The 9,483-nt window shown below is 49.3% G+C and overlaps 1 non-coding gene across 1 annotated transcript; it reads right to left on the reverse strand.

The window, feature by feature from the left end:
- Nucleotides 1-3,839: 3,839 nt before the first annotated feature.
- On the reverse strand, nucleotides 3,840-3,911 carry TRNAP-UGG (transfer RNA proline (anticodon UGG)). Its single transcript has one exon. It is a non-coding gene; the product is annotated as a tRNA-Pro (tRNA).
- Between the last annotated feature and the right edge of the window lie 5,572 nt (nucleotides 3,912-9,483).

Genomic DNA, 9,483 nt, shown 5'->3' on the forward strand with positions numbered 1-9,483 from the left:
CACCAGGTGGCTACACCACTACCATCACCAGGTGGCTACACTACTACCATCACCAGGTAGCTACAACACTACCATCACCATGTAGTAACACCACTACAATCACCAGGTAGCTTCACCACTACCATCACCAGGTAACAACACTAATACCATCACCAGGTCGCTACACCACTACAATCACCAGGTAGCCACACCACTACCATCACCAGGTAACAACACCACTACCATCACCAGGTCGCTACACCACTACAATCACCAGGTAGCCACACCACTACCATCACCAGGTTGCAACACCACTACCATCACCAGGTCGCTACACCAATACCATCACCAGGTAGCTACACCACTACCATCACAAAGTGGCTACACCATTACCATCAACAGGTAGCTACAAAACTACCATCACAGGGTAACTACACCACCACCATCACCTGTTGTCTACACCACTACCATCACCAGGTAACTACACCACCACCATCACCTGTTGTCTACACCACTACCATCACCAGTTGGCTACACTACTACCATCACAAGGCAGCTACACCACTACCATCACCAGGTAGCTACACCACTACCATCACCTGGTAGCTACACCACTACCATCACCAGGTAGCTACACCACTACCATCACCTGGTAGCTACACCACTACCATCACCAGGTAGCTACACCACTACCATCACCAGGTAGTTACACCACTACCATCACCAGGTAGCTACACCACTACCATCACCAGGTGGCTACACCACTACCATCACCTGGTAGCTACACCACTACCATCACCAGGTGGCTACACCACTACCATCACCAGGTAGTTACACCACTACCATCACCAGGTAGCTACACCACTACCATCACCAGGTAGTTACACCACTACCATCACTTCAGAATTAAATATCACACACACCGCTTGAGCGCATCTAGATCTCCTTGTACTCTCCCTCTAACGTCTTCGTTTCTAAAAACCAGCAATTATACATAATCCGCAAGTTATGAGACTTAGACTTTCTTCTGTTAGTTTGATAAAATATATCACAATCTGAATGACCTCAAATGATCTCGCGGGGGTACACTACTTGTGTGTTTTAATACTTGCAACTGTTCGCTGCTGATCTGTCGTCTTTCAACACCGTGAAACACCGTGTGCCACCAACACCGTGTGCCACCAACACCGTATGCCACCACCACCGTGTGCCACCAACACCGTGTGCCACCAACACCGTGTGCCACCAACACCGTGTGCCACCAACACCGTGTGCCACCAACACCGTGTGCCACCAACACCGTGTGTCACCACCACCGTGTGTCACCAACACCGTGTGCCACCAACACCGTGTGCCACCAACACCGTGTGCCACCAACACCGTGTGCCACCAACACCGTGTGCCACCAACACCGTGTGCCACCACCACCGTGTGCCACCAACACCGTGTGCCACCAACACCGTGTGCCACCAACACCGTGTGCCACCAACACCGTGTGCCACCAACACCGTGTGCCACCAACACCGTGTGTCACCACCACCGTGTGCCACCAACACCGTGTGCCACCAACACCGTGTGCCACCAACACCGTGTGTCACCAACACCGTGTGCCACCAACACCGTGTGCCACCAACACCGTGTGCCACCAACACCGTGTGCCACCAACACCGTGTGCCACCACCACCGTGTGTCACCAACACCGTGTGCCACCAACACCGTGTGCCACCAACACCGTGTGCCACCAACACCGTGTGCCACCAACACCGTGTGCCACCAACACCGTGTGCCACCAACACCGTGTGCCACCTACACCGTGTGCCACCACCACCGTGTGCCACCAACACCGTGTGCCACCAACACCGTGTGCCACCAACACCGTGTGTCACCAACACCGTGTGCCACCAACACCGTGTGCCACCAACACCGTGTGCCACCTACACCGTGTGCCACCAACACCGTGTGCCACCAACACCGTGTGCCACCAACACCGTGTGCCACCAACACCGTGTGCCACCAACACCGTGTGCCACCAACACCGTGTGCCACCACCACCGTGTGCCACCACCACCGTGTGCGACCAACACCGTGTGCCACCAACACCGTGTGCCACCAACACCGTGCAGCGCCACCCAGTGCTCAGCGCGGGCCAATTCCTCCCTTGTGTGTGTGAACCCTCACTCGCCACCCAGCTGTGTTAACGCTACGGGCGACCCCGTGCTGTATGATACGTCGCACCAACCACCTGGTTTATCCCTGCATGTCTTCCTTGTAACCACGTGCTGTCTAAGGTCCTTGTGAGAGTCGACGCCGCCACCCTGTGTGTCATCATTACTCGCATGTAACCACGTGCTGTCTAAGGTCCTTGTGAGAGTCAACGCCGCCACCCTGTGTGTCATCATTACTCGCATGTAACCACGTGCTGTCTAAGGTCCTTGTGAGAGTCTACGCCGCCACCTTGTGTGTCATCATTACTCGGAAGTGTAATGATGACACACAGATAGGTACACATGGTCAACGTTGACGCTGGTAGACGTGGTCAACGTTGACGCTGGTAGACGTGGTCAACGTCGACGCTGGTAGACGTGGTCAACGTTGACGCTGGTAGACGTGGTCAATGTTGACGCTGGTAGACGTGGTCAACGTCGACGCTGGTAGACGTGGTCAACGTCGACGCTGGTAGACACGGTCGACGCAGATAGACACGGTCGACGCAGATAGACACGGTCGACGCAGATAGACACGGTTGACGCAGGTAGACACGGTCGACGCAGATAGACACGGTCGACGCAGATAGACACGGTCGACGCAGATAGACACGGTTGACGCAGGTAGACACGGTCGACGCAGATAGACACGGTCGACGCAGATAGACACGGTCCACGCAGATAGACACGGTCGACGCAGGTAGACACGGTCGACGCAGGTAGACACGGTCGACACAGATAGACACGGTCGACGCAGATAGACACGGTCGACGCAGATAGACACGGTCGACGCAGATAGACACGGTTGACGCAGGTAGACACGGTCGACGCAGATAGACACGGTCGACGCAGGTAGACACGGTCGACGCAGATAGACACGGTTGATGCAGGTAGACACGGTCGACGCAGACAGACACGGTCGACGCAGGTAGACACGGTCGACGCAGGTAGACACGGTCGACGCAGGTAGACACGGTCGACGCAGGTAGACACGGTCGACGCAGGTAGACACGGTCGACGCAGGTAGACACGGTCGACGCAGATAGACACGGTCGACGCAGATAGACACGGTCGACGCAGGTAGACACGGTCGACGCAGGTAGACACGGTCGACGTTGCAACAGGTGAACCACTAAAGTATTCACGAGTCAATAGTTTGTTCAATAATGAAGAGATTTGGAACCTCGTGTGTGTTCAGATGGATTTGATCATGGTTACCTGCGGTATACCTGGCGTATACTCTTAGTATACCTGGCGTATAGTATACTCGGAGTATACCTGAAGTAGGTTCTGGAAAGTCTACTGCCCCAAAACCCGGTCTGGGGCCAGGCTCGTCGTGTGATTACTTGATCAATCAAGGCTGTTGCTTGGAGCTGCCTGGAGGCCCTCGTATCCATTATAACCCGGCTGGTCCGCCACTTCCTGCCTGGCTTTCTCCTGAATCTCTTCATGTAAATGTTGAGGATCTGCAAATTTCCTTCACTATATTCCAGAATTAGTTAGTTACATTTTAAATTATGTGCATCATACTGATTTGCTACTTAAAATTATGTCTTATGATGTCTCCTATGTTTAATAGTGCATTTCTTAATGTTGGTAAAATATAAGGAATTAATTTTACAGTATAATTAACTTGCTCGGGAAGGAAAATATTGAGGGCCTGTCCGGGAGTTGAACCCGGGACCTCCTGCACCCAAAGCAGGAATCATACCACTAGACCAACAGGCCGTGGATAATTGAGTTTAGTTACGTTATTTAAATCGCCTTTTTAGAATGAAATATGCCAATTGAAATTACCAGAGCTTGTCCGGGATTCGAATCCGGGATGCGAGTATTTAAAGCAGGCAATTTTTTTCTTGAGCAAAGCATAGTTTTCAACATGCGATCAATCAACTGGTAAACATTGCACACTTCCTTGTCGTTTGTAGTGAATCTTCCTTCCTGTATCCTCAATTTAATTACCTGTTCCTACACTGTTGGTTTTTCTCCTGATGTGGCTGTGCAGCAATTTAGGTTGAATCTTTGCCTTGCTTGCTATGTCATTTTCGTATTGCCCATCTGCCTCTCTTCTCACCTTGACGTATTCATTTTTGTTACTCCGGTATCTTTCTCTGTTCTCAAGTGTCCTGTTATTTCTATAGTTTCTCCGCACTTTTATATTCTGTTGCCTTGCTAGATAAGATCTCTAATTAATACATGGAATTCTCATCTGCATTTCGTTTTTTTTTCCTTTCGGACCGGGGCAAACTTGTCTGCTGCCTATTTAAACTTCTTCGTGATGTAATCCATCGTATCTTGGGCTGTCATTCCCCTGAGATTCCCCATGTTATATCTGTTAGGAATTTTCTTATCTCCTAGTAGTTCCCCTTTTGGAATGCTGGTTTTTTGTTTTCAGGTCCCTTCCTTGAGTACATTTGGTTCTTCGACCAAATACTCAAACGTGATTACTCTGTGGTCGCTTATTCGTACTGGGGCCTCGAAACCGTTTTCTCTTAAGTCGGAGTCGTTCAGAGTGAAAACTAGGTCGAGTCTCGCTGATTATCGTTTCCTCTCATTCTTATGCGGCCTCTGACATGCTGGCTTAAAACGTTTTGTCGCCACCTACAATAGTTTAGTTCTCCATGTTTCCTCAACTCCGTGTGGTTTCTTGTTCTCCCAGTCTATCCTTCCGTGATTGAAGTCCCCCATGATGATGATCCTCCCATTGTCATGGTGCCTGTAATGTAGTCTCTGGAGTGTGTGAATGTGTGTGTGTGCGTACTCACCTAGTTGTGCTTTCGGGGATTGAGCTCTGGCTCCTTGGTCCCGCTTCTCAACCGTCAATCAACTGATGTACAGATTCCTGAGCCTACCGGGCTCTTACACCTCTACATTTGAACATATCTACATGTGTGTGTGTGTGTGTGTGTGTGTGTGTGTGTGTGTGTGTGTGTGTGTGTGTGTGTGTGTGTGTGTGTGTGTATTCACCTAGTTGTGTTTGCGAGGGCTGAGCTTTGTTCTTTCGGCCCGCCTCTCAACTATCAATCAACTGTTTACTAACTACTTTGTTTCTCCACACCATACACACACACACACACACCAGGAAGCAGCCCGTGACAGCTGACTAACTCCAAGGTACCTATTTACTGATAGGTAACAGGAGCATTCAGGGTGAAAGAAACTTTGCCCATTTGTTTCTGCCTGGTGCGGGAATCGGACCCTTGGAACAGAATTACGAGTCCTGCGCGCTATCCACCAGGCTACCAGGCCCCCTTAATGTATGTGTGTGTGTGTGTGTGTGTGTGTGTGTGTGTGTGTGTGTGTGTGTGTGTGTGTGTATGTGTGTGTGTGTGTGTCTGTGTGTGTGTGTGTGTGTGTGTGTACTCACCTTATTGTGCTTGCGGGGGTTGAGCTTTGGCTCTTTGGTCCCGCCTCTCAACTATCAATCAACTTGTGTACAGATTCATGAGCCTACTGGGCTCTATCATATCTACATTTAAAGCTGTGTATGGAGTCAGCCTCCACCATATCTCTGCCTAATGCATTCCACCTGTTAACTACTCTGACACTGAAAAAGTTCTTTCAAACGTCCCTGTGGCTCATTTGGATACTCAGTTTCCACCTGTGTCCCCTTGTTCGCGTACCGCCAGTGTTGAATAGTTTATACTTGTCTACTCTGTCAATTCCCCCTGAGGATTTTGTAGGTGGTGATCATGTCTTCCCTCACTCTTCTGTCTTCCAGTGTCGTAAGGTGCATTTCCCGCAGCCTTTCCTCGTAACTCATGCTACTTAGATCTGGGACTAGTCTAGGGGCATACCTCTGAACTTTTTCCAGCTTCGTCTTGTGCTTAACAAGGTACGGGCTCCATGCTGGGGCCGCATACTCCAGCATTGGTATGTGGTGTACAAGATTCTGAACGATTCCTTACACAGGTTCCTGAAGGCTGTTCTGGTGCTAGCCAGTCTCGCATATGCCGCAGACGTAATTCTTTTTATGTGGGCTTCAAGAGACAGGTTTGGTGAGATATCAATTCATAGATCTTTCAGTTTTTTCCGTTGCATTAAGTACTTCATCTCCTATTGTGTATCTTGTGTCTGGCCTCCAGTTTCCACCGCCTAGTTTCATTACTTTGCATTTACTCAGGTTAAACTTTAGCAACCATTTGTTGGACCATTCATTCAATCTGTCTAAGTCGTCTTGTAGCCTCCTACTATCATCCTCTGTTTCAATCCTCCTCATAATTTTTGCATCATCAGCAAAAATGGAGAGACACGATTCTATACCCTCTGGGAGATCATTTACATATATCCGAAACCGTATAGGTCCAAGAACTGACCCCTGCGAGACTCCACTTGTAACGTCTCGCCAATCTGAGACCTCACCCCTCACACTGACTCGTTGTCTCCTGTTGCTTACGTATTCCTTTATCCAACGGAGTACCTTCCCTTTCACTCCAGCCTGCATCTCCAGCTTTTTCACTAGCCTCTTATGTGATACTGTATCAAAGGCTTTTTGACAATCCAAAAATATGCAGTCTGCCCACCCTCTTTCTTCCCTAATTTTTTCTGCCTGGTCGTAAAATTCAATTAGCCCTGTGAGGCAGGACTTGCCATCCATGAACCCATGTTGATGCTGTGTTACAAAGTTCTTTCGCTACAGATGTTCCACTAGCTTTCTTCGCACAATCTTCTCCATCAGCTTGCATGGTATGAAGGTTATGGTCACTGGCCTGTAGTTCAGTGCCTCCTGGCTATTCCCTTTCTTGTATATTGAAACTACATTAGCTGCCTTCCAAATTTCCGGCAGTTCCCCTGTTGCCAGTAATTTGTTATACACTATGTAGAGTGGTAGGCACAGTCATTCTGCTCCTTCCCTTAGTATCCAAGGGGAGATTCCATATGGACCTATAGCCTTTGTCACATCCAACTCTAGTAAAGACTTCTTTACTTCTCCACTGGTAATCTTAAACTCTTCTAGTGGTTCCTGGTTAACTATTCCCTCTCTTATCTCTGGAATCTCTCCTTGCTCTAAGTTGAAGACCTCCTGGAATTTCTTATTCAGTTCCTCACACACTTCCTTGTCGTTTGTAGTGAATCCTTCTGCCCCTATCCTTATATTCATTACCTGTTCCTTTGCTGTATTTTCTCCTGATGTGGCTGTGAAGCAATTTAGGTTGAGTCTTTGCCTTGCTTGCGATGTCATTTTCGTATTGTCTTTCTACCTCTCTTCTCATCCTGACATATTCATTCCTGGCACTCTTTTATCTTTCTCTTCTCATAAGTGTCCTGTTATTCCTATAGATCCATGCCCTTTTATTTTGCTGCTTAGCTAGCCTACACCTCTGATTAAACCATGGGTTTCTCATCTTCATTTCATTGTTTTCCTTTTGGGCTGGGACAAACTTGTTTGCTGCTTCCTTGCACTTGTGCATGATGAAGTCCATCATGTCTTAGGCCGTCTTTTCCCTGAGCTTTGTTCCCCATGTTATATCTGTTAAGAATTTTCTTAACTCCTCATAGTTTCCCTTTCGGAATGGCAGTTGTTTGTTTTCAGTACCCCTCCTCGAGTTCAGTAACCCTTCCTCAACCAGATACTCAAACATCAGTATACTGTGGTCGCTCATTCCTACTGGGGCCTCATAGCCGATTTCCCTTATGTCGGAGTCGTTCAGAGTGAAGACTAGATCGAGTCTCGCTGGTTCATCGTTTCCTCTCATCCTAGTGGGTTCCCTGACATGTTGGCTGAGAAAGTTTCTTGTCGCAACCTCCATTAGTTAGGCTCTCCATGTATCCTCTCCTCTATGTGGTTCCTTGTTCTCCCAGTCTATCCTTCCGTGATTGAAGTCTCCATGATGAGCAGATGGGATCTATTTCTATAGGCAGCAGAAACTGCCTTCTCAATTATAGTGTTAACAGTTATGTTGATGTTGTCATACTCTTGCCTTGGTCTTCTGTCATTTGGTGGAGGGTTATATATCACTGCTACTACTACTTTTGGTCCTCCCAATGTCATGGTGCCTGTTATGTTGTCTCTGAATCCCTCGCAGCCCAGGATGTCCATCTCCTTGAAGCTCCATTCCTTTCTCATTAGTAGGGCCACTCCACCTTCTCCCCGTCCTTCCCTCTCTTTCCTTATTACAGTGTAGTCCTGGGGAAACACCGCATTCATTATGATGCCTGAGAGTTTTGTTTCTGTGAGTTTGATGACATCTGGGTTCACTTCTTGTATTCTTTCCCGTAGTTCACTTGCCTTGCTTGTGATCCCATCTATGTTCGAGTACATCACCCTGAAGCTGACTCTCTTCTGTCCTTTCTCAGATCCTATTCCTTCCCATGAAGCAGGGAAACAGGGAGGGACCGGGATGGGGAGGGCCTTTGAAGGGGGACCTGGGGGTTCAGGGGTGTGCGGGGGCTGGGAGGATCTGGTACGGGGAGGGTGGTGTAGGAGGGAGGGCTTGTGGGGGGGGAGAAAAGAGTGCTTGCGGGGTGGGTGAGTGGGGGAGGCTTGGGAGGATGAGAGGGGGAGGCTTTGGAGAGTGTGGCAGAAGGGGAGGCTTGGGGTGGTATGGGAGGAAAGAGGGCTCGGGGTAATTAGGGGGAATGGGGGGCATAAAAGGAAGGAGGGCTTGGGGGGAGGTTGTGGGATAGGGAGGGGCGAGGGGGGATGAGGAAAAAGGGAGGGCTGAGAAGAGTGGGGGAGAAGGGAGGGCACAGGATGGTGGAGGATACTGGAGGGTTAGGGGGGCAGGGGAGTATGGAGGGCTTGGGGATGGGGGAGAAGGGAGGGGCATGGAGAATTAGGGAGGACTTGGGGGGGGGGGGAGAAGGGAGATCATGGGGAGGGTGCCCAAGGTGGGCACCTCGGGCACCTGGGGTTCGGGAACGTAGAGCATCTATTGGGTTTAAGATGGGGGGTCCTTCTGTGTACTCACCTAGTTGTACTCACCTAGTTGTGTCTGCAGGATCGAGCATTGACTCTTGGATCCCGCCTTTCGAGCATCGGTTGTTTACAGCAATGACTCCTGTCCCATTTCCCTATCATACCTGGTTTTAAAATTATGAATAGTATTTGCTTCCACAACCTGTTCCTGAAGTGTATTCCATTTCCCCACTACTCTCACGCTAAAAGAAAACTTCCTAACATCTCTGTGACTCATCTGAGTTTCAAGCTTCCATCCATGTCCTCTCGTTCTGTTACTATTCCGTGTGAACATTTCGTCTATGTCCACTCTGTCAATTCCTCTGAGTATCTTATACGTTCCTATCATGTCCCCCCTCTCCCTTCTTCTTTCTAGTGTCGTAAGGCACAGTTCCCTCAGGC

Source organism: Procambarus clarkii, chromosome 1 (assembly GCF_040958095.1).
Source record: "Procambarus clarkii isolate CNS0578487 chromosome 1, FALCON_Pclarkii_2.0, whole genome shotgun sequence".
Taxonomy (NCBI): Eukaryota; Metazoa; Arthropoda; class Malacostraca; order Decapoda; family Cambaridae; genus Procambarus; species Procambarus clarkii.